Below are 27,173 nucleotides of genomic sequence, written 5' to 3' on the forward strand. Positions count from 1 at the left end.
TTGTCTGACATCCCAAATTGTATACAAAACGATTGAGAATGGCTTTTATTTTTACATGCTGATAATAACAAAATAAGCATTTGAAACGAATAACATAAAAATAAAATTGAATTATAAACTTAATCTGCGTCCTTGAAACATGAAGTTACTAGCCTCATTATTTCTTCTAGTGCATGATTTTTTTTAAAAGACTAGACCGTCTATATTTGCCAGAAGATAAAAACAAAAACAAAATGTGTACATAATTCAATGACTTGAAAATATTTTACTAAGAAAAATCACACAAAGTATTGTATGTCAAATTAACGGTATTTTTTTAGAACCTCCACAAATACTTATCAAGTGTCATATCGTGTAAGAAATTCTCTCTCCTTACTTTTTCAAACACTAGCAGTTATAGTTTTATAGACATGGGGGCATTATAATTATTATCATTATTCAATGTAAGGTGTTTCGTTTTTCTTGTCGGTTTCCTCTTGTTTTTTTGTTGTTTTTTTTTGTTGTTGTCTTTTTTATTGTTTAGTTTTGTTCTTGCTTTTTTATGTATCTTTTTCGGATAGGACATTAATATTAATCTTATCACCACTTACTAACTGATCCAAGGACGCAGCTGTTTAAATCATAAGAATTTACAACATAAGTGCAGTAATGTAATATCGGGGAAATTGCTGGAGCTATTCAGTGTCAGTATCTGTCCATATTGCGATTCAGATTACGACTCAACTTGGTCATAATTATCCAGTCTCACCAAGAGTTTTTCTGTTGAAGTCGTAGACAATTTCACGAATGCGAACGTTGCCTCTCCACTAATCATTACTGATCCAACGCCAGAAGCAAATTCATTTTCACCACCGCTGTCGCTTGTCACCGAAATATTGATCTGAAAGTTAAAGGAAATAATGGTCAATCATCATGACATAAATATAATGAGAAAAACTCATATTTCAAGTATAATTGTGATCTATGAAATATGAATGATTATGAAATATATATATATATATATATATATATATATATATATATATATATATATATATATATATATATATATATATCAAGGAATTAACCCAATGGAAACCGTACGGTGCTCTTATTGGCTAACCAACCAGCGGCCTCGATGAGAAAAATATCCGCCATTGAGACATGGGCTGGGAATCGCGTTACTATAGTAAACAAGCGCTGATCGGCCGTTCATGAAATCTAAGAAAATAACTTCCTGCTCGCTCGTTTAACTCAAAATTATTCAAAACGATGTCTCTAAAATGATATAAATGTGACTTCTTAAGGTTTTCTTCACGGTCAAAACCACACAACATTCTATCAATGATTACGTCCTAGGCAAAAAGGAATATTGACAGGTCGACCGAGAGTTGAATTTCAGACACCACTCGGCACTTTCAATGCCGAAAGAGGAATTCCCGCACACAAGAAAGGGGAATTGGGGTGGTATTTGGCATACATATTGTATAGTATCTAGTTCTAAATAGATAACTGATTAGAATTATATTATGATAGATAAACACAATGCCAAATACAATTCCGAAGTTTCCTTATTTCAAATGAAGTAAAGCTCCAAAACCTAATGGTAGTGTTAGTGATTGTAGTACTGGTGGTAGTGAGGATGATGTGGTGTTGGTGGTGGTTGTAGTTGTAGTAGTAATACTGATGATGATGTGGTGGTGGTGATCATTGTAGTTGTAGTAGTAGTGGTAGTGATGATGATGTGGTGGTGGTTGTAGTTGTAGTAGTAGTGGTAATGGTAATGATATGGTGGTGGTGGTGGTTGTAGTAGTAGTGGTCGTGATGATGATGTGGTGGTGGTGGTTGTAGTAGTAGTTGTAATGATGCGGCTATGTGGTCTAGTAGTATGACACTCGCTTTCAGATCGGAAGGTCCTGGGTTCGAGCCTCGCGCTCGGCGCATAGTTGAGTCCTTGGAAAAGGCTCTTTACTCACATTCTCTCACCGTACTCAGGTGTAAAATGAGTACCTGGCCGTTAACAGAAAGTTGTCTTTGTCCGAAAAATTGTAATATCGCCTAGCAGGCGTCATGTCCCGTCCTACATGTTAAATGTTGACCACGGACCCCTTGTAAAGCGCTTTGAGCACATTTAGTAGATATTCACTATATAAAGCTCAATTTTTAAAAAAAATATTTCAATGATGATGATATGGTGGTGGTGGTTGCAGTAGTAGTTGTAGTGATGATAATGTGGTGGTGATTGTAGTTGTGGTAGTAGTGATAGTGATGATGATGATGATGATGATGATGTGGTGGTGGTTGCAGTAGTAGTGGTAGTGATGATGATGTGGTGGTGGTGGCTGTAGTAGTAGCTGTAATGGTGATGATATGGTGGTGGTGGTTGCAAAAGTAGTGGTAGTGATGACGATGTGAGTGTGGTGGTTGTAGTAGTAGTGGTAATGATATGGTGGTGGTGGTTGTAGTAGTAGTGGTCGTGATGACGACGTGGTTGTGGTGGTTGTAGTAGTAGTGGTAGTGATGATGATGTGGTGCTGGTGGTTGTGGTAGTAGTGGTAGTGATGATATTGTTGTGGTGGTTGTAGTAGTTGAGGTAGTGATGATGATGTGGTGGTGTAGTAGTGGTAGTGATAATGATGTGGTGCTGGTGGTTGTGGTAGTAGTGGTAGTGATGATATTGTGGTGGTGGTTGTAGTAGTTGAGGTAATGATGATGATATGGTGGTGGTTGTAGTAGTAGTGGTGGTGGTGGTTGTAGTAGTAGTGGTAATGATGATGATATGGTGGTGGTGGTTACAGTAGTTGTGGTAGTGATGACGACGTACTGGTGGTGGTGTAGTACAAGTGGTAGTGATAATGATGTGGTGCTGGTGGTTGTAGTAGTAATGTTAGTGATGATATTGTGGTGGTGATTAAAGTAGTAGAGGTAGTGATGATGATGTGGTGGTGGTTGTTGCAGTTGTAGTGGTGGTGATGATAATGTGGTGGTGGTCGTTGTAATAGTGGTGGTAGTGATAGTGTAGTAGTAGTGGTAGTGATGATGATGGAGTGGTGGTCGTTATAGTGGTGATGATGATGTGGTGGTGGTGTAGTGGTAGTGATAATGATGCAGTGGTGGTGGTTGTAGTAATTGTGGTAGTGATGAAGTGGTAATGGTGGTAGTAGTAATAGTGACAGTGATGATGTGGTGGTTGGAATACACATTATAGGTTATTATAATACATGATTACACACATTCTCTAACTTCATTTTTTGACAGCTTCATTGTGGCATAAATATACGCAACAGTTCTGAACCATTTTATTGTGGATTTTGATATTGTTTGTTGTTTTTCTTGTGTCGTTATGTTGACATAGAGACCGAATGAATGGTAATGCTTACATTCCCAGCCCATGATTTAATGGCGCTGAATGCTTTCATTGGTGGACACTTTTTAGGCTTCGTAAGTATTCTCATTCGTTTAATTCTATGATATAATATATATATATATATATATATATATATATATATATATATATATATATATATATATATAGGGGTATATATATATATATATATATATATATATATATATATATATATATATATATTAGTGTTGGTGGGTACTTGTATGTACGAGAGTGCTCGATGATATTGGTTAGAGCATATAAAATAAGTAAGGACACTCACATTTCTTTTGTCGAATCTATTGTTTCGATGGGTTTCCATTTCCTCGGTAGACAATAGATCCGTAGTGTAGTATATATATACATATAATCCAAGTGTAATTTTGTTCAATTTCTACAATATTGTTTCAAGCATTCACTATTTTCAGGAAGTGGAAGTGAAAGTACACACATTGCTGCGGTTTATATATATATATAAAGTATATATATATATATAGGGGTATATATATATATATATATATATATATATATATATATATATATATATATATATATACCCCTATATATATATATATATATATATATATTTATATATATATATGTATATATAATAGAAAATTCAAATCTAATAAGGTCTCTTTATTTGTGTTTTCTTTGTAGAATCAACTTCATATTTTAAAAATCTGGTAAGGCACACTAATCGGTAATATTCAGGAATGAGTTAACAGTAACAGCCATGTTATCATCACAGAATGATATAGGTGAGGGTACTTTTGGAGGATTTCACTCTTTTTAAAAGACGAAAATTACACATTTGACATATTTAAGCACATTATTTGTAGTCTACGCGTATTTAACGTTCATTTTTCTAATGGAGACCAATGTATTTTTTAATATGATTTTTTAGACTTTTTATTTTTAATTTTGACAAATTGAGGGTAGAGTCTAGTTATAATCGATCAATATTTGGTTTGAAAGTTTCATGGTCAATATGAGACGAATGGGTATTTATCGTCATAGTACACTGCCGATTACCTTGTCATTTAATTTACATTACCATGTCAGATTAGATTTCTTGCTTTTGTTGCATTTCACACATTCTGATTATAAAAATCCAGGTTTTATTGATCTACGGTATTGGGGATCTGCCATAACATACCTCTTCCCCGCCTTGTGTTCTTGCGACGACTTGAGACTTCTTGTCATCTCCAAGATCTACTTTGATGATAGGGTTGCGAGTGAGGGAGACTTCAATTCCCATACGAGATTCTCCTTAAAAACAAGAGAACATTTTTGAGGCATTCAAAGCTATCATAATCAGAGTAACACCACTTTATGCATTCGCATCCCCTATCTACCAAAGTCTCTTGTTTCCATAAATAAGACTCTAATCTAACTAAATGGACCAATCTGCTCATTGCTGAATGGATATATGACTCAGCCTTTGCTTTGTACCCGGAAGGTACCGAGTACGACCATCCGCCGCTGCGCTGTGTGGCCTTGAGCAAGTCACCTCGGCCTAGCTCAATTTGCGGTGCTACACTGCGGCTGACGCCTGGGTTATTCCAGTCTTCCCTTGGGATAGATCCTAGAGAGAAATTTCCCCTATGGGATGAAAAAATAGAATTTTATTTTATTATTTATTTATTAGAATTCCTTTAATTAATGCACTGGTTTTCATTAGGTCCATTTTCAAATCAAACATAGGAATTGTAAAAAAATCATTACTGCTTAGTAAAAGGCATGGAGGTAAATATACACAATCAAACATGCACATTTAATGCAGCGCATATCCATGACCTCATCGTGCCCTATGGGCCTCACACCACTTCATCTATTCATTTAGAACCTTAACAGGTCAAATAGAACCACGTTTTGATTTTATTCGATGTGCCTTATTTGCACGTCGAATTCATGTATTACCATTGGTCTACTCGGCATTATAATAATATAAATGTTGTTCTACTTGATTATTATCTCTCTCTCTCTCTCTCTCTCTCTCTCTCTCTCTCTCTCTCTCTCTCTCTCTCTCTCCCTCTGTCTTTCTTTATTTCTCTCTCATTTCCATGACCAGATGATCGTTGGGGGACTTGCGGGATGCAGCCTTCACAATTTGGTGACAATCATATCTTTCATTGGCCTTTTCTCCCAGCTCATATAACGTCAAACCAGGCCATTCCTCGATGTTGTCCTGCCACATTTTATTCTGTCTTCCTCATCTCCGTTACCCCTTCATCATGCCTTGCATAATTGTCTTGCACAAACTGTCGTGTCTGACCAACTGTCCAAACCATGAAAGTTTCCTTCTTTTAACAATTCAAAGCAGGGGATCCCGTCTTCCCCTAGCTTTTCCACATCTTCATGAACATCCGTGTTAGTTCTATATTCCAAGTGGCATTATTACAATATCTCAATTCTCACATAGATCCGAGGCTTTTACATTCTGATTCTTCACACACATGGTTTTAGAAATAAACGATCGTGCATCATGCAAGTATTGCAAGTGATAAACGATTTTACTAAATTAATTGATACACTAAAAATCATTGGTGTCGGTCTGAAATTCTTCGCCTTCATAGCTTTGACAGTCTATGCGACTTTTGTAGTAGTGTTTCTCTGCCATTTCATCTTCCCTTCCTCTCGAATATCCAAGGTCTCTTCATGAATCGAGTGTACAAACAGCCGGAAATCATGTATCAAAATTGTACATCAACCTGTATCCATTACTGTTGTCAAAGCGTCAAAGTCGCAATCTGCCAAATCAATACCAACTACAGCAAAAGCCCCGACAACCTTTTAAAAAACAAAAATAAGAAAGACGTTATTTGTCCATTATAATAGATGATAGTTTCTCAAACGACACTTTACAAAATGATGATGATGATAATAATAATAATAATAATAATAATAATAATAATAATAATAATAATAATAATAATAATAATAATAATAATAATAATAATGATAATAATAATAATAATAATAATAATAATAATAATAATAATAATAATAATAATAATAATAATAATAATAATAATAATAATAATAATAATAATAATAATAATATATATATATATATATACCATTATACGACATCCTCAAATTTGATAGAGGGTAAGTGTTGTCATTGTATTCATGCCGTTATTATATCATGGAAGAGAGCGCACCTAAAAAAAGAAGCTGGATAATAATAAAGAATTTATAGCAAAAACTATGAAAAAAAGGTTAAATTTGGAATTAGATTGAAAGTATGTACAGCGTAGAAAATGATAGAGAAAACATGCCAATGGCCTATGCCGCCAAAGGAGAGACGAGTCTAAGAAATAAGCATCAACAATTTTTATAAAAGCTCGTCTTACCGCATTGTGGTCAATACCGTGATCATAGCAGGCTTGCATGACACCACATGCACCATCTTGAAAATTTGTGGTTGCTCCCCAGATCCCCAGGTTGGCCGATAAGAAACACTGGTAGGCGTCATAGATGTTTAATCCCTCAGACTGTACAATGAATTGATAGGGATATTACATTATGATAAATAGAGCAGGCAATTATGTTGATAAAAAAAAAGGAAATAAAGTGAGTAGAAAAGTGCCAGAAGACAATAGAAAATAAGCACTTAAAGCATCACTGCTGGCTTGTAAACAAACTTCGCAGAGTGTATTGAACCCATGACCTCAAGACGTCGGGAGATTGACTCAGGATAGACACTACGTTTGAAACCATTTTTTTTTAGAGTGGTGGATGTCGTCGACTGTAGATGCTTCGTCATAACGCAACGCTGGACTAGATGCTCTGCGGTCTCGGGCTCTTTGCCACAACGCGTACATGTGGACTGGTGATGAAGCGATGCTGCCGCTAGGCAGGTTCTCGACCGAAGTCGATTCGCCATCACCTAATACTCCATTTGCTGGTACAGAAGCCTGGCAACTTCTCTCCCAGTTTCGAGTTTACGTCCCCGCCCCCTCGATGGACCAAATTTGTCCAAGTCGATTTCCATCCCTTATGCGCAACCCGATCCAAAGTCAGAGAAGCCAAGTACACGGGTTGCGGAGACTTCTATGAGACTTATATGGGCTCGAATGCACTTGAGAGGGGTTTCAACCAGTTCCCCACTCTTTTGTTAAGCCAGCCAGGCTTTTGTATTCATCTCCAGCCGGATATCGGGGACAGGATTGCTACAATTACCGGGCCCCTTCTAGTACTAGATCACCGCCTTGTTGCTGTTGGGGGTGCTTGAGACATCGAGCTGTGGGAGTGTGGTGGGGCGGATTATACAATCAGGGTAGTCATCCTTTAGAGAAAATCCAAACAGCACAATCCCTGGGCTCATATTTATATCCAATGTACCACAAAATATTTGCCCGATCTTTGAAGAGTTACTAAATAGATTACTGTCCTTATGACCTGTTTTTCCACCAAGACTACCAACTTGTCAAATTTTTGTTCACACCAGCCGTATAGATAGACAGCAATGATTAAGATAAAAAGGAGTTTTCATTCTTTTCTATTTCTAACAAAAACAATCGAAATGGCACATTATACTTATACCATTCGGAATTCGAACATTTCTGTTCCCAGTTCCCAGCATTTGTCCGAACTACAGAGACATCCGGTTAGTGGAATCAGTACTCAAACGTGGCGTACTTAGCTTAAACCTCAGACCACAGTAATATAAGCCTTTCATTTCAGCGAACAACTCTTCTCTCTGCCGAAGGTGCTGACCTGTTGAAGTTGTTATAAAATTACTAGATTCGTAACTTGAGTAGGGTCGTGCTTAACCGTGTTGAGCAACTGAGGCAGTGAAAAGGTGTGAACAGATTCATAATTTATAGGACGATCGAAAAGTAGGCTCACCGATAAGATTAAACTGGTACAGACATTTAATTCACCCACTTGCATTTTATTTATTGGTCAAAGTTTCTCATCTTCGCAAGAAATATAAAACGGAAAAAAAATCATGTTTTTTTAATCTCGTATTTGTTTCTAAATCCCACTTCCAAAGGAAAAAATTGCAGAATATTCCTCTCATCAACATAATTGTTGCCTTTGACATCACAACATTATCATCTGTAATAGAGATCAAAAGTGTGATGTCAACAAAAAATCTAGTTCCAATCTCATTGGAAGTGTAAAACCACTCTTCCGGAGGTCTGAATACATGACTAGTGTAAAAGATCTTCTGATTTCAGAGAGAGGGCATCTTATTTTCTAGTCTAAATATATTCTGGTCGTCAATAAAGTTCAACCATTTTCGCTCATACATGTCCCATTTATGGGACAGCGTGGCTCAGCGGTACGGTCTTTGCTTCGTACCCAAAAGGTAACGAGTTCGCTCACCCGCCGCGCTGTGTGGCCTTGAGCAAGTCACATCACCCTAGTTCACTTTGCGGCGCTGCACTGCGACTGACGCCTGGGTTATTCTAGTCTTGCCTTGGAATAGACCCTAAAGACAAATTTCCCATGGGGATGGCTAAAGGGAATTTTATTTTATTTTATTTACTTATAATCATTATGTCGTCTTGTGTTATGACACTCGCTTTCGGATCGGGAGGTCCTGGATTCGAGCCTCGCTTGGCATATAGTTGAGTCTTTGGAAAATGCTCTTTACTCACATTCTCCCACCGTACTCAGGTGTAAATGAATACCTGACCGTTAACAACATTGTCTCTGTCGTGTGTAATATCGCCTAACAGGCGCCATGTCTTGTTCTACATGTTACGTGTTGCTGTTGGTCAGGGACCATTTGTAAGGCGCTTTGAGCACATATAAAAAGCTCACGTTTTTTTCTTTTTCTTGTTTTTTTTTGGGGGGGGGGGGATTAGAACTTGCATATACATCGTGTTACTAAAATAGTCATGTCACCATATGATTTAATATATGACCTTTTCATTATAAATTCTCGGAATAACTGATAACATTCACACTTCCAATGCTTTTGGAACTTGACAGTTGAAAAATGTGTAACGTCACCACTTTTCTCCCCTCTTAAAACCAACAACAATCCACCAAAGTCACCAACATGAGCATACTTAACTCGACAAGATGATAGAAGGCATGGTTAAAGACACCGCTGCTGTAATGCACATCCAAGCCCTCTCTGTATTGGTCAACATGCTTGATTGATCTCCCGTCATCCGGGGGATTGATGAAGTAACGCAAAGCCAGTGAACTGCTCTTGAAGATGGTGAAGCCCACCTGGAGTTATTTTAAAAATGTTTGTTGCTTAACATGATTAAGACAGGGAGTTACGAAAGCTGTTCTTGATTTTAATAATAGAAAATAATAGAAAATCTTTTCCTGACATCGGGAAACCCGATAGCTCAGTTGGTAGAGCACTCGCTTCACAAGCAAAGGGACCGAGATCGATCCCGGGTGCCGTCGAGATTTTTTTTCTGATCCCCTGTCCACCCAGTAGTGATTGGGTAGCTGGGTCTGTTAGAACTGGCGGAAGGTACTTTGCGATAGTCTATCGTCTTATCCAAAGGATAGCAAGCAATTGCTATTGTACGTTTCACGCTATAGACACCGGGAGAAACTCCGACTCCTAATGTCTCTGAAGGACTAGTTATTCAATTTTTTCCCTGACATAGCTCCTCTATATCTTGGTAACATGTATGTTTACGAAGTAAAAAGATAAGCTTGGTGTTTTTCAGAACATCTGGGATACAGTGGTAGTATTATAAGATATTGGAACTGGTGACAGTTGTAAAAGTAATTGTTGTGGTGACAACTAGTTAAAAGATTAAATGGAATTATTGGCTTGTACATGTTCCAAAGAGAGAAGAAAATAATGGGTGCCTTGTTGCACTTAGGTGAGCTCAGAAAGAAAGAATTGTTGGAGGACCGAACGTGTTATGGTCTATGGTGGTTGAGAAAGAAAAGACTGAAGCTGGTTAGCAAACTTGGTAGAGGACAAGACCATCTTGACTTGACTTATTGCTGATCGCCTCCTATTTTTTGGACTGGGACGCTTTGGCAGCTTCTCTTATTTGTTGAGTGAGTTCTTTCCATTGATGACGGTCTGCTGCGATAGATCTCAGGTGTTCTAAATCCTTTTCACATCTCAGTTCTTGTGTGTCAGTCATCTAGGCGCTTGAGGTCTTTATTTATCGTAGTGTATATGCTTGTTATGGGTCGGTCACTGTGTTTGTTTTGTCCGCTTGGTGTAAAGTATAACGCCATTGCCTTATTCGTTGGAATATTTCTGACTCTCCTTAAGATATATATCCAAAATTGTCTCCATATTGTTTCCAAAATTCAAATCGAGAGCGGTGTTTTTTTCGCACTTTATGCACTGCGATTTGTTACTTATTTTGGTTGGGAAGTGGATATTAAGAATTTTCCTGAGATGGAAGGCATCTAGTTTATCTTCTTCGCTTTTTGTTAGTGTCCATGCTCCACAGTTGTAAATAAGTATTGATTAAACAAGGCTCTAATAAGGACAAGACCATCAGCCAAAGAAAATGAAATAGAATGAGAGGGTCCAGATATTTAAAGAGTGATTGATATATTTTAGTGTGGTTAGTAAGGCATTTTGTAATGAGTAAAGAGAACTCAATTATATTGAACTCGCAATTAAAAAAAGACCGCCCAGCATAACATCGCGATGTTGAGGTGTTAGCAGCCGAGCTCTCAGTGTTTCGTCTTGGAAAAAAAACATAATCAAACAATGATGAGCATGGGCGGTGACGTGGATAACAATGGCCACAGCCAGAAGTTTAACCAAGCTGTGTATATTTTGTTCTATGTGGTATGAAGCTGCTAGAAGTTGTGGGCTATAGGAAGTAATGAACAAAATTGTGGAATAGCTTCGAAAAAGAACACAATACCAAATAGCGGCCGTCTGTCTATACCTTAAGCGGTGAATAAATGTAGCGCGCAATGATATCATGTTTACAATCAGGATATGTGACGTCAGATTATCAAATTTTAATTTCTCTTTAAAATTTATGATTCTTTTAAAAAGGAGTATCTATCATTAAAGTGTTTTTAAAGATGTCTTTTTTATCAAACATGACGAAATAGGAATCGATTGAGGGGTGGAATAAAAGATTACTTATACTCTTGCGTTTTGGAATTCGAACTTTGTTCCCAACGTGCATTCGCAAGCTCGTGCAGCGGGTGGAAACACGTTCGGAATTCCAAAAAGCAAGAGAGTGAGAATCGTATATTATTGTTCTTGATATTGACTAAAAAAATAAAGGCTTTGAGCCGGAAAAGGTCCATTTTGGTATTTTATTCTTTTTCGAAGCTGTTATATTCATTTTTGTTTATTTTGTTCAGACATTTTACAAACTTGAACGGAACTAAGCACCACAAAAATAGGCAATGATCCATTTTAAAATTGCTATTACCAAATGAGTTGAATGCACTTACCTTCCAATCGTTTTCTTCAAAATTGAATATTTCTGCCACTTCTCCAGACATGTCGGAAAAGGCTTCATTTATGCCTCCTGATTGGGACCTGACAAAGATGTAGAAATCTTTTATTTACATACTTTTTTATCTTTAATGTACTATGACTACAACAAATATGTTGCTGCTGCTACTGCACCTGCACTTGCTACGGCGGCTATTGCTGCTGCCACTACCACAACCGCAACTACGTTGTTTTAAATTATTAGGCCATCTTTAATCCAAAAGATAAACGATTTATAGATAACTGTCCAGATTTGATCGAATAAGTATTCATTGGTCAAGAAAATCTTATCAATGAAAGCGGGTGGTTTTTCATTGCTTCTCCTATAATCAGAAAATAAATGCTTTATATTGAACTTACCAAAGGTGCTGAGCGTCCTTGCGAGGGCCTATTGTGAACGAGTACTTTTCAAACAATGAAGACCAAGAATATTATTTTTACTATACTTCTTCAATGAACTGACCTTGTATTATTTCTTAATAATAATTTAACGATTTGAAATTCAGAATTGATGGTACGCCCGTGACTAAGCATTAACCAATCAGAATATTTCCTGCCATTTACCACGTTTCGTCCCCTTGACTATTTATTTCCTGTCTGAAAAGGTCTGAGATGCCTTTAGTACATGTCAAACACACAAATTGGTCAGGCCCAGTTAGTGAGTATTTCTCACAATATTTTGACACACTGATAAAGGAATTGCACCGCAAAACCTGACGACACGATAATTTGTTTTTCAATCATCTATGTGAAAATTGTGAGTGATGTTCATGATCTTTGGGCTGTTTACTCCTTGTAATAGACAAGCATTTAAGGTGACTGTTGGTCTTCAGTTCACGGTCAGTTCTTGATTTCAGGGCCAAAATATATTTTATTTTAAAATTTCAAGTAAAAATTAAAACAACTTGAAAATGTGTATTCCACTAGTTTTAATGAAATACACGATAATTGACGTAATTTTCAAAAGTGTGTTGATTGAAGAACTGAAGGCTCATACTGTAAGATAATAGTCAAAAAGAAATCTACGTCAATGGCTTGACAGGCATAGCAACAAGAGGTCATAGAGTAACCATCACTTATCATTGTGGTCAGGATATCAAAACTATTATTAGTAAGTTCTCTGGCTATGGGAAATTATTGAACTGCTACGTTTTCTTTACAAAACTTTTTACAAAATTAAACAATAATTAGGGACGCCCCATAATATTTTTGCTATTACACTATAGCAAAATAGGGTGTCCCCAAAACCAAAGTGCAATGATAACATTGGTTATTACGTTATTTTGTGGTTTAAAAACTGCAAGCATAATAAATTGTATCGTTTGAACGACATATTATGCAGACTTTGATATGACACGAGCATGTTATGGAAGTAAGCAATTTTAACATAATTCTGAATCTTTTGTTCATTGTTTAAAGATATAATGATTCTTTAACAACGGCAGGCAAGTAATGTTAATAGTTTTTCTTGACTGCATAATATGTTCGGTTAGCATTCAATAACATTCTTTATTTTGTTTTGAAAAAATATGAATAAAAAGATCACGAGGTCGTCTTCATTTTAAGGCAAGTAATGTTAATAGTTTTTCTTGATTGCATAATATGTTCGGTTAGCATTCAATAACATACTTTATTTAAAAATTAATAATGATAATAATGATAATAATAATAATAATAATAATAATAATAATAATAATAATAATAATAATAATAATAATGATGATGATAATAATAATAATAATAATAATAATAATAATAATAATAATAATAATAATAATAATAATAATAATAATAATAATAATAATAATAATAATGCGTAATTTCTATAGAGGCATTGTGCACGGAAGTGCATACACAAAGATATATATATATATATATATATATATATATATATATATATATATATCAGAATTTATTTTCAATATCATTAGAAACCTGTATTGCAAGTTACTGTTGCGAGTTGTGATTCCATGGCCGAGCTCATGAGATACGACATCTTGACTTACTAAGGGGTAAAATAATTGCAACCATCACCGAAATACATGTTTGTGCCATCCCAAAATGCATTATCATAACATGAGTCGTAGTGTACCTTCAACTTTGGACTGTAAGGCAAAGCTCTGACGCCGTACTTTTCCTGAGAAATAATTAAATCAAACAAGATATGATTGTATTTCCTTTTTATCAAAGTATTAAGTGGCAATTTAATAACTAGTTCATAGGACAACAAATTCGATCAGATCCCTCAATTAAGTTTTGTGTGCACACTTTCTATCTATTTAAACATAATATTGTTTCTTGACAAAAATAAAGGAATTCTTAACAAATGAGTGTGTGTTATTTGTAGAGGAGCACAAAATTTGGATCGATTTTGTTGTCTCCGAAAATTGACAGGCTTTATGTTAGAATGCTATCTTAATAAAATTCGTTGGGTGTTTTTCTTTTTGTTTTGGGGTTTGTTTGTTTGGGTTTGGTTTGTTCTGGTTTGTTTTTGTTTGTTTTTGTTTTTTTTTTGTTTGTTTGTTTTTTTTTTGGGGGGGGTTTGGGGGGGGGGGGGTTGTTTCTTATAGTTGTTATTTTAGTCGTTGATAGGGTTACATTATCCAAGATAGAGTTTAAAAGAATTTAATGATAATATCAAAAGATAAATGGCTATGTGGTCTAGTGGTATGACACTCGCTTTCTGATCGGAAGAGTCCTGGGTTCGAGCCTCGCTCGGCGCATAGTTGAGTCCTTGGCAAAGGCTCTTTACTCACATTCTCTCACCGTAATCCGGTGTAAAATGGGTTCCTGGCCGTTAACAACGTTGTCTCTGTCCGAAAAAAATGTAATCTCGCCTAACAGGCGTCATGTCCCGTCCTAAATTTTAAATTTTGCTGTTAATAGGGACCCCTTGTAAAGCGCTTTGAGCACGTTTAGTGGATATTGCGCATTGGCAAAGAAAACATTAAAGACCATGATGTTGACCGAGTAAACTATATTAATAAAAGAAAGAACAAGTCTGTGTATGTGTGTGTATGTGTGTGTGTGTGTGTGTGTGTGTATGTGTGTGTCGGCTACAGGGAACACCAAATTACTATCTACTATTAAAATTAGCCATTCCGTTAACATTTTTATACTTCTGCAATTCTTTCTCGTTTTAGATTAGTATCTCGAAAGGATGTAGTGATGTTATCTAGTCAAGTCTGATTGCAGATGGCATGATGCGTGAAACAAAAGAAAATACATAAAGGCCCATATCAACTCTACATCAGATCCATTGTTCGCCCTACGCTATCGTTTATTCTGAATAGATGTGGAGAAATGTTTACTCTGAAAAAAACACATAGAATTTAAAATTTTGGCCAGAACATTAATTTATCCTTCAAACGTCGATTGATTCAAATGAACTTCATCTTGGCAAAAATTTTCAAACATGGGACTTCACGAAGTCTCATGTTTGAGAGTTTTTGCCAAGATGAGGGTCATTCTAATCGATTGATATTTGAATGGCGGGTTTTCTGGCCAAAATTTAATAACGTGTTTGTTTTTATTTTTCAGAGTTCGGCAGTTCACCCCTGCCAATCTGGAATTTACGTATTTCTGTTTTAACTTGTTTCCGGAATTGGCTGAGGACAATTTTTGAGCCTGAACTTTCTAAGTATTTTGTTAATTTTTAGCGTGTTAAATATATTTTTTATCATTATCTTTTGCAGTTTTAATCCGGAAGAAGCTGTTGAGTGAGCTAGCTATACCAAATTTGATATGACACGAAAGTGGTGTATTAAAAAAAATTGCATTGAGCGGAGAGTGAAACTAAAATTTTGAACTTATTTAAACGAAAGTCAAGGTCAAGGATTTTGTTTAAAAAACTGATGTTATAGAATGAAACATGACGAAAGATAAATCTATAAATTAATCAGTATAAAGGATACAAAAAATCTTATAAAATAACCGGAAAAAGAAAGAGGAAAGACGGAATTGGAAAACGATTCTTGATTTCAAACAGTTTGGATTAGATGATGATAGAGAGGATGAGGAGGGGAAGAGGGAAAAAAACGAGAGAGAGAGAGATAGATAGATAGATAGATAGATAGATAGATAGATAGATAGATAGATAGATAGATAGATAGATAGAGAGATAGAGAGAGATAGATAGATAGATAGATAGATAGATAGATAGATAGATAGATAGAGAGATAGAGAGAGAGATAGATAGATAGATAGATAGATAGATAGATAGATAGATAGAGAGAGAGATAGATAGATAGATAGATAGAGAGAGAGAGAGAGAGAGAGAGAGAGAGAGAGAGAGAGAGAGAGTTCTTACGACATAAAGACGACCAGTAATGTCTCCGAAGTACAAGGCATCGTTTGCCACACCATATGCTCCATTGACGGGATCGCTGAATCCCTCTGCACAGTTGAAAGAGACTGGAGTATTAATGGTTCTTGATGTTGGTCCACCATTATCTACTACAGTTGCGAAATCATTCACCATAGTGCACGTGTCTCCAACCTTCCGAACATTCAAGCATCTTCCATTAGAGTTGTATTCTATTCTACCTCTCTTTGGATTCCCGCCAACTCCGGCAGCTGAAGGAGAGCATGCTGATGACACAAAAGAGTGTTTGAAGTGTTATTTTAAATAAATTATGAGACCTCTAGATCGCTGTTCTCTGAACTGTTCTGAAATATATGATGTATGATTACACGTATTTCTATACAACATAGAAATTTTCACGTCTTGAAATTGAAACAGGTGTTAGTACTATTGGTGAAAATATTGGGTATTGCCATAATATTATTATTATAACCAATGGCATAATATTATTATCGCAAACTCGACTTCCGGACAATTCTCAATGCTGATATTGTACGTAGCGCAAAAATGGCATCATGTACGTTTGAACTGTTGTCCAATTACCCCATCCTTTCATTTATGGTTTTCAGTAAGTGTTTCTTTTTTCTCACAGCATGTGCGACCTTCCAAGAGTTATTATTCACACAAACTTTATTATAGACTAGAGAAAATCTGCTGGTCGTGGCCACGAACACGGTATGCGTTAATATATTATTGCTTTTTCTGGAAAGAAAAGCAATAAATTTTGCCTGCTGGGTTTCGTGGTCGCGCTCTTGACTTCATGCATGTAAACGTGCGTGTGGCATTGATATAGGACAATGAAGAAGTCTTTTGTATTTGATAAAGAACGATCCCCATGCGGCCACACGTCTTGACCGCGGTCAAACTACCCTACCTCAGCCACACACAAGAAAAGCACAAAGACATTTTGTTTTTAAAATTGAATTTAAAAAGGTAAAAAAAATTTTTTAATCAAGGTTTTTGAGACACGTCCATAATCCAAAAATGATAACGATTTGAGTTTGGAACACAAGAATTTTACAATTAACTGCTAAAAATTGAGTATGAAATATTAGCTTCAGAATGACTCAAATATGTTACAAAAAATTGATGGCCGTACTCTGAATGCTATTTATAGGCCAGGCCGCAATGGGTCTGATGTGAAATTCCTAGACCCAAGTGCTGCCACCTACCAGTGCCGCCAATAAAGCAATGAACATCAAAACATTGTCAAGCATACTTCTTTTACATTGATTTAACGCACAAGATCCAGACTTTAACGAAAATCAACAATGTATGACGATGCCAAAATGTCCTTTTATGGAAACTCAAAAACGAAGTTCACACATAGAATGCTATAAATACGTGCAGTGCCACCAATATCCACGGGAGAGCGATAAGAATAGAATGAGTGTCAGAAAATGAAGTAAGGGAGGTTATTCTATGAAGTTGAGATTTTCCTATTTATCGTTTTAAAAGTGACACATTTTGGCCGCGGTGGGAAAGTGATCGCGGTCATGTGCATTGACTTTAATACTACTTAATGTATGAAAGATGATAGAAACTAGCAAAACAATATATTATCTTTAATCTAAACAATCTAAAACGGATTTCGCTTTTTATTTGTTTAACTTATAGTTGGTAAATAACGGTAAATAATAACACAGCAATACACACCCAACTATATTAAGATACTGAAATGTATAATGTGTCATTTAGTATTGTAAGATTGTCAATCACACTTACCGCAACAATAGAATGACATTGTCGGTGTATTTGACTTCATAAAAATTACAAAATGAGAAGAATACAACTCGTGAACTTTAGAAATGGACTCTAATTAATTGTACAACAGAGGTTTTATAGCAAAGCCTAAGCCATCTTTCTACTTGACTCGAGTGACCCCATAGCAGGAATGAATGTCATAAAATTGATTGTATAGGGAATGAGATTAGCGGAAGAGTAGCGTCCCTTGATTGGACGTCACCTATAGTCTGTGACGTCACGCCATGCGAGGACGAGAGACCATGCGCACAACCAACATGACGTTCTCTCTCTAATAACTTTTCCGCCGGTGACGTCACAGACTATGGGTGACGTCCAAATAAGGGACGCTACTCTTCCGCTAATCTCATTCCCTATATTTTCTGAGCTGCACGAGATGCACTAAAGGATGGGTGATGATGATAATGAAGAAGAAGAAGAAGAAGAAGAAGAAGAAGGAGGAGGAGGAGGAGGAGGAGGAGGAGGAGGAGGAGGAGGAAGAGGAAGTGAGAGGAATGGGAAAGAGGCAATTGAAGAGATGGAGGAGATGGGATTGTGGTGGGTTGACTGAAAGTAGAGAAGAAAGCTGTATAACCAGCCACCAACATACAATTAGGGTTTGATGTAGTTGCTCTGGGTGTTGTTGCTGGTGCATCGGTTTCACATCGGTCCTCCTCCTCAGCCTGCCTTTTTTTAGGGAATACATCTCATTACCCCCTGGGATGCTAGCGTTCTGGACCTGGATAAAATATAATAATATTGATTAGTCTATAAACTACATTGTAAAAACTGCGGCCCAAATTCCGTCTTTTGAATATCAAGTTTTATATCTTTGGTGAAGTGTCATGATTTCGCTTAATTTACATTGTCAGTTTTACACGAAGCGGCAAACAAAACTATATTTTATTTCCATTTCTATACAAACGTTCAATGATTCATATAGATAGTATGCAGATGACGTCACTCAGGCCTTTGTTATTGTTTTTGCCATCCGCGTTTGTGAGTTGTTCTCACTAAACTGTATTAACCAGACTATAAAAGTTCATGGTTACACAGAGTTTGTGTGTTGGTCCGTTATACTTCCGGATGGCAATGTTGTGAACTCCTTGGCCAAGCGCATTCTATCTATACTGCAGAAAAAAATGACTAAAATAAGAGGATGCACGCTCCTTGACCAACGCTCACGAGGTCAGGTCAAAATATCTAGATGCAGACGACAACAGTCTCATTATAGTTGACATTTTAAATTTTATTCAATTGTTTTGCCTTCGTTCTTCTTCATTTTAACGAATTCTTCATTTCATGAATTGTTTAGATGAGAAAGGATGTAGTAATATGACTAAATCACGTTTATTGGGTTATAAAAACTCGTTTTGATTTAAAAGTTTCACTCGACAACCTCGTGGAAATCTTAGATTATGACGTCTTTATAACACAATAAAGCTGCTATATAATCCTATTATATTTTAAATATGCATTATTATTTTCTTAAGTGATTGCAGTTAGAATTTTTAATTTGTTAAAAGTCAATCCCGGTGGGGCACACACAATAGTTATGGTACATACGTAGAAAAACCAAGATAAAGCAAGGATTTTATCGATGACAATAACATTTAAGATGTTCTGACCTTGTTAAAGCTGAACATAACTCTTTCTTCACATGCGTCAATGTAGTAACTTGGGTAAATTACGCTCCCTGGCTCAGCAAAGAAGAATTCAACAAGGTAGATAAGGGATGCTTTTTGTGTGTTAGGGTCGATGTACACATAACGACTGCCATCTTTGTCTTCGATACGGCTAAAAATAGAGAAATAAGGTTACATGCATGATTTGCATTGGCATCAGACTACTAAGGATACAAAATATACATAGAAGGAACGAAATTGACGTCACTCTGCTCTTTGTTATTGTTTTTAGACAGCCATTTTGGTGAGAAGTTCTCACTACATTATATCAATCAGGCTACAGATATGAAGTCACTCGGGTCTTTGTTATTGTTTATTGCCATCCATGTTTATGAGTAATTCTTACTTAATTTTATTATCCAGACTATAAACGTTTAAGGTTACATAGTTTTGTGTGTTGGTCCGGTATACTTCCGGATGGCAATGTTATGAGCTTCTTATCCAAGGGCATACTATCTTTATGTTGTGAGCTTCTCGGCCAAGCGCATACTATATATAGATAGTATGCGCTTGCCTAAGCAGCTCACAACATTGCCATCCGGAAGTATAACAGACCAATACACAAAACACTGTGTAACCATGAACTTTTATAGTCTGGTTAATACAGTTAAGTGATAATAGGTTTCAACAGTCGTAACGTCACTTCCCTCGTAATGACGCATAGTAACGTAGCAACTGGTTCTAAACTATCGGGAAAATGACGGACGCACTTATGAAATACTTCTCCGACGAGCATAAAAGTATATCCAGAGCAGAAAAACATTATAAATCTGATCGTGTTTTGACTTTTATACATTCTGATCACATGACATGTGAAAAAGTTCTAGCAAGCATGAAGAATAAAAGGTACCGATTTTCTTTGTTAAGATAGAACTAAGCTGCCCATTGCTAGGCGGACGTGACATCAGACTATTGAATCCTATTACTCATAAATGTGGATGGCAAAAACAATAACGAAGACCCGATTGACGTCAATTTCATTCTAACTATAGACAAAATGAAGTTGACGTCAGTTGCGTCTTTGTTATTGTTTTTTTTTTTTTTTGTCATCGCGTTTATGAGTAATTCTCAGTTAAGTGTATTAACCAGACTAGATGTAAACGTTTAAGGTTACACATTGTTTTGTGTATAAGTTCGTTATATTTCCGGATGGCAATGTTGTGAGCTTCTTATCTATAGATAGTATGCGCTTGGCTAAGAAGCTCACAACATTGCCATCTGGAAGTATAACGGACCAACACATACATCTCTGTGTAACCATTAACTTTTATAGTCTGGTTAATACAGTTTAGTGAGAATTACTCATAAACGTGGATGGCAAAAAACAATAACAAAGACTCGAGCGACGTCAACTTCATACCATCTACAAGAATAACTCATAAACATAGATGGAAAGAAAACAATAACAATGACCTGCGTGACGTCAACTTCGTTCTATCTATAAACGTTTAAGGTTACACATAGTTTGTGTGTTACTACGTTATACCCTGCGTGCGGATGTTGTGAGTAATTTATCTAAAGGCATCAACAAGGCCGCTCTTTCCGGTTGTAAAATATTATCTCAAAGGTCATGCGCAGAGCCACATAACGTCTGACACGGAGCATTGGGTACGAGTCGTTGGTGTTTACTGTAGTAACCTCTTTACTATCTATAAATCGTTACTGTAGAGGTTGCTATCATAAAAGTAGTTATCTAAGTAACTTAAAATGTATATAATTTACCCGATTAATTCCTTTTAAATGTTGAATTAGTTTCAAACAGCTTCACTTAAAAAGGACTGCAATTGTCAGGTTTTTATGGTTGATTCCTGCTATTACAATTACAAAACAATATTTGTAATACAAACGGATAATAATATGTTGTATAAAGTAACAAGGACAAAATAAAACATATTGAAAAATTGCCTTTTCTACACTGATATTTTGAATGAATCTCACTAGTTACCGTGGAGGGCATTTGTAACCCAATATAAGACGAATATTAAACAATCTGACAAGTCTTGACTCGGACAAATACAAAGCAACAGTATGTACGGATATCTACCCTTTATCCATATTGCAGTGATCATCCCACACTTTGAAGGAAACTAAAACCGCTGCAATTCGCGGGTCCATTACTGCATTTGAAAAAAGGAACTAAAAAGTACACTAGTGTGCATCAAATTGTTAATAACCGTTACGAATTAATGCTTAAAAATGTATATTAACTCTGAATCAAAACGAGGGAAAATGTATGGACAGTAACAAAGATCCTCGTTTGTTAGTTCTTCAGACAAAAAAGTCACTTGTGGTGATACAGTGCAATCATCAGATTCACCCACGAAAAATCGGACAGATCTCTGGTTTAAAAGCCTCCGGATTGACATCAACAAAATCAACAAATTAGAATGGGTTCCAATGCAGATTCGTTTGACATTGGACGGTTAGTCGGTCGTTTTATTCTCAAATACAATAATGGCCATCCTTAAAATTGCTTCATTTAATAGAGGTTATTGGGTTATTCATATAAGCGGTTTCAGAAAGGCAAAATACAATTCTTTAAGAATAGAGGATATGAAAGAGATATGGTAGGGGAATCCATCGTAGGAGGAATTAATATACTCCTGGTTATAACAAATGGACAATTGTGAGCTCAAATGAACACCTTGACTAGGTGCTAGAGGCTCCCATCGTCTTGCTATTTTGTTATAGCAATGTTACATTCGCGATATCTCTCCCACATCAAGCAATAGTCACAGGACACTTTCTTGAAACGGAGTAGATTCCGTTACTTGATCTGCCTTCTATAGGTCTGGACTTGAATCCGTTTGTAAATGTGTGGAGTCATATACAAAGACATTTGAAGAATGCGAACAGGCCACAAACGCTGACCACTGGTTCAAATTATAAAAAGCATTTGAGAAGAACTACAAGAAGAAGCTAAAAAAATACAAAGTCCTAACCAAATCAATGTGTAGAAGTGCCAATTCTCTGCATGATACAAATGGTTCATATACAAAGTATTGACAACCTTACTTTTTAGTACTTACGTAGGCTGTGTGTTGTGCTTTATGACAAGCGGATGCCTATTGTTCTATTTTTATATGTCCTTAGATTTTGATTACGTTTGTAAAACAAGCAGACTTTATTCAGAGCCCTTTTAACACCAATTATTTCACATGTTGTAGAATCCACCAATTCCTTTAATTTGTATGCTAACTTTTGTACAACTTTGTGAAGTCCGATTTTTAATGATCGTGTTTAACTAGCAATATCCCGGATTCTAGCTAACGTTCTGTGCCATGGTAATATCTTTATGTGCGACGTTGATATCTCTTTAAAATGTAATAATTGTATCAATGAATTGAACCAATGGATTGAACCGACGCTCATGTCTTAAACAAGAAAAACACGACTGTTTATGTGACTGTAGGAATCGAATTAATAGATGAAGAAGTATACACAAGTAACAAACCTGTCGTCGGGGCTAAAGCCTTCACTGGTAATGGCGATGTTGATCATCTTTTGGATGTCTCGCATGCAGTCGTCGACATCAGGAATATCTTGGCCGATACCTGCAGCGACAACTCCGTACGCTTGACCCGAGGGCTCGCCATCCTGTTTGAATTCTGCCTCGACCACGGTTCCCAGAACGTCCAGTCCTCGGTATACTTGGGTCATTCTTACTCGATTGACTCCCTTTCCAGAGGGAATCGAATCTCCTGTTGTAGGTCTGAGAATTGGATTGTACAGATGTAATGCAAGATTAAATTGCTTGTGATGGTTTTGGTGGTTTTGGTGGTGATGGTGATTTTTGTAACAACAGCAATGATCACGATGCATAATATATAGATGAAAGGGAGATGAGACGGTTAAGGAGGAGGAGGAGAAGGAGGAGATGGGTCTTGAGGAGGAGGAGGAGGAGGAGGAGGAGGATGAGAAGGGAGAGGAGAAAGAGGAGGATAAGAGAGAAGAGGACAAGAATGAGAAAGAAAGTGAGGGGAGGGGGCAAGAAAGTCAAGATTAGAAAATGAACCATTCTTTGGGAGGGGTCTCTTTTTTTTCTTTTGTGAACATACCTTAAGATGTTAATCCCGGCATCTGGTTTCTGATACTGAGTGAATGCTAGAACTGGCAGACTGTTGCAGTTTGATGACCCTGGCACCTCTGGCCACAGCCACCATCACTACTGTATAAAATAAACGATGAATTCAATATTAACCATAACGAATTGTTTCATCAACGTCATTGTATGTTTCATGAAGTGTAGACTAGATAAGTTCATAACTGTGAGATTCAGAAATCTACTAGTACTCAATAAAGTTTGAATTTTTGATTTTTTTTTCATACGTCTAAAATAAGCATTTATAAATAATTATTATTGGTGGAGAGCAATTTTTTATAAGATCATTTAACCCGATTTGGTCAAAATATTAGTAAAAACATAGTTTTAAGTTAAGTAAAAAATCAAGACGATTTTTGAGTTGATAAAATTACCCATTATGGCACCGGTGTAAGATAAAGATCTGAACAAGTGTGTATGAAAGGTGCCAGACAAAGCAAGAAAGAAAAATACAAGAAAAAAACATCCCAAAAAATAGTCTACCTCGACTGGGCATCGAACCTCAGATCTTCTGATTACGGGTCAGACGTGCTACCATTACACAACAGAAATTTCAAATAGTTGGGACAATTTTAATACCTATATTCTTCACAAGGGTACGCGTTTTGCGCTGTAAGCCCTCTCTTGCATCACACAACACAAACATAGAACACGAGAAGAGGGTGGACGAAGATATTTGAGTTGCTCCGTTTTAATTTTGTTTAAATATTGCATTAAGAAACTAGGGAGCAGACACCGGTGTAAGATAAAGATCTGAACAAGTGTGTATGAAATGTGCCAGACAAAGCAAGAAAGAAAAATACAAGAAAAAAGCCTGTCGGATTTGAAATAGACCCAGCTATCCAATCACTCTTTGGTCAATAGCAAGTTTGTCTAGGCAACAGTTAATATACACTTGGAACGAATCAACAAATGAGCCATCCCACTTAGACACAACTTTTTTCTGACAAATGAACGACATACAACTTTGTTTCACCTGTGGTGTTCGAATCTAGTATTATCTATCACCCTTTTCATCCAGTGACGCAGTTGTGTACTGAATACCCCAATCGCAATAATTTTATTGTTAACCGTCATGCTAATAACTGATCTATTGGTAAAAATGGTTAAAAGTTACAGTCAAATAAATAATGAATGAACTCAGGCCCGTCACCAAGGGGTTAAAGTACAGTCTGGTCCGTTTAACAAGGCTATAAGTCACTAAACCGCTATGCTCAATTGGATTTAATTCGAAACCACAAATAAACAGAAAAAAAGATCTACTTACCAACACACAGAAGAAACTTGTTCATTTTGAGGCCTAGTTAGACCTTAGGTTAACAACATAAGTAGGTGTTGGGGGGGGGGGGAGAGAGAGAAAAGTATAGATATCATGTTAAAAATCGTAATTTGTATCAACTCAAAAAAAAAGAACTTTAATTTAGCGTTTTTGATATATAATTCTCTGGCAAACTCTCAACTCTAGAGAATATCTATTACGTCCACCTAAACACTCGAAAATCCTTTTAATATTTAATAGTTTAATATATATATATATATATATATATATATATATATATATATATATATAGATAGATAGATAGATAGATAGATAGATCCAATTATTGATGGATGTCCAGTAATTCAGTAGGTGCTCAAAAAATAAATTAACAATTCAGAACATATTAAATGAGTAAAAATCAAACGAAACGTGACTTATTTTTTTTTATCCATCTATGGATATATATATATGTATATATGTATATATCATGTGGTCACAAAAAGAGAGACATTTTTCAAACGGTTGTTTCTTTGACATCATCCAACCAATATTTATATAATTGCACATAATATACATACCTAGATTATTTTTAAGCAGAATTTTTTAATTGAAAAGCAAAGATATCAGCAAAGTTCTAGGAATGCATGTGAATATTTCAAATATCAAAGGCAAAATGATGTGTGTAAATTATTATTATATTTTAGTCGATGATATATATATATATATATATATATATATATATATATATATATATATATATATATATATATATATATATATATATATATAAATATATATAAATCGACTAACTTGTCCATAAACTTGACAAAATCACAAAACAAGAGACTAAAAATGTCAAGGATTTCAGAATTTTAGACGAGATTAGAGTAATTTCATTCGATCGATATATAAATCGGGTTTTAATTTTGTTTTTTGCCCAAACTTGAACAATAATATAATGAATAGAAGCTTCAATTTAATTTTCATTCGCCTTAAAAACGCCATCCTCTCATTTCTCTTTCATCTTTAGCGTCTCATTCATCATGCTTTGTTGACAAAGGGGAAATCGGAAACATCCGCATCAAGTGTTTTCTACGTTAAAGCTTCTACTCTATTTTATTATTGTTACTTTTTCTTCCATCTTCAAGCAGCTACATGTACTGCTTATTGTTTATCATGGATTTTGTGCGGCTATGTGGTCTTTCGGATCGGAAGGTCCTGGGTTCGAGCCTCGCTCGGCGCATATATGAGTCCGTGGAAAAGGCTCTTTACTCACACTCTCTAACCATACTCAAGTGTATAATGAGTACCTGGTCGTTACAGCGTTGTCTTTGTCGGAAAAATGGTATTATCGCCTAACAGGCGTCATGTCTTGTTCTACATGTAATGTGTTGTCAATGATCCTTTGTAAAGCGTTTGAGCACGTTTAGTGGATATTGCTCTATATAAAAGCTCAGCTCAGGTATATTTTTCGTGATACGATCATTGTGCTCGTTATGAAGACTGGTGGCTGCCAGAGAATTATTCATGTATAATCATATCATAATCTCATAATTATTAAGGGTTACATAGATCGTAATAGACGTTCACGCACTTTTGTTTTTGAAAATATAAAAATATTACAGTAAATACAATAAAAGAAAAATCAAATTGACACAAGGATATTATAAGTACAATCGTATATAGACATAAACGGTCAAGTTAGTGCATGGGTGATTTTATTATCATTTTATTATTATTTTATTATTTGAACCGAAAATGCCTGCGATACAAAAATTAAAAAATAATTTGGCACACTTTACATCCTTATAGACATTGGTCCATATGGCGATACTTGAATATCTTAAGAGTGACGAATGAAACTAAATTTAAAATTAAGAAGAGATTAATGCTCAGATTTTTAGGATGTGAATTATAACAAGTTTTTAATCTCAAATCCTTATCAACGTGGCTCAGAGGTACGGTATTTGCTTCGTACCTAAAAGGTAACGAGTTCGAGTACCCGTCGCTGAGCTGTGTGGCCTTGATCAAATCACCTCGCCCTGGCTCAATTTTCGGCGCTGCACTGCGGCTAACGCCTGGGTTATTCCAGACTTCCCTTGGAATAGACCCTAGAGACAAATTTCCCCTGTGAGATGAATAAAAGGAATTTTATTTTTATGGTCTTTTTTATGTTTTTTTTTAAATTATCAAGGCAATTGAAACTAACCTTCGTCACTCCAGTCCAGAGAAG

The 27,173-nt window shown here is 36.0% G+C and overlaps 1 pseudogene across 1 annotated transcript; it reads right to left on the reverse strand.

Moving 5' to 3' along the window:
• Positions 1 to 27,173, reverse strand: LOC144962828 (hemagglutinin/proteinase-like; annotated as a pseudogene). Its single transcript, XR_013643533.1, has 14 exons — positions 27,150 to 27,173; positions 24,947 to 24,989; positions 23,636 to 23,745; positions 23,032 to 23,289; positions 19,521 to 19,689; positions 18,499 to 18,631; positions 16,096 to 16,376; positions 13,722 to 13,923; positions 11,744 to 11,831; positions 9,400 to 9,562; positions 6,535 to 6,863; positions 6,079 to 6,157; positions 4,524 to 4,636; positions 1 to 880 (listed from the first exon to the last, which is right to left on the reverse strand). The product of XR_013643533.1 is annotated as a hemagglutinin/proteinase-like (transcript).

Source organism: Berghia stephanieae, chromosome 1 (assembly GCF_034508935.2).
Source record: "Berghia stephanieae isolate SIO BIC M18660-M18661 chromosome 1, UCSD_Bste_1.3, whole genome shotgun sequence".
Taxonomy (NCBI): Eukaryota; Metazoa; Mollusca; class Gastropoda; order Nudibranchia; family Aeolidiidae; genus Berghia; species Berghia stephanieae.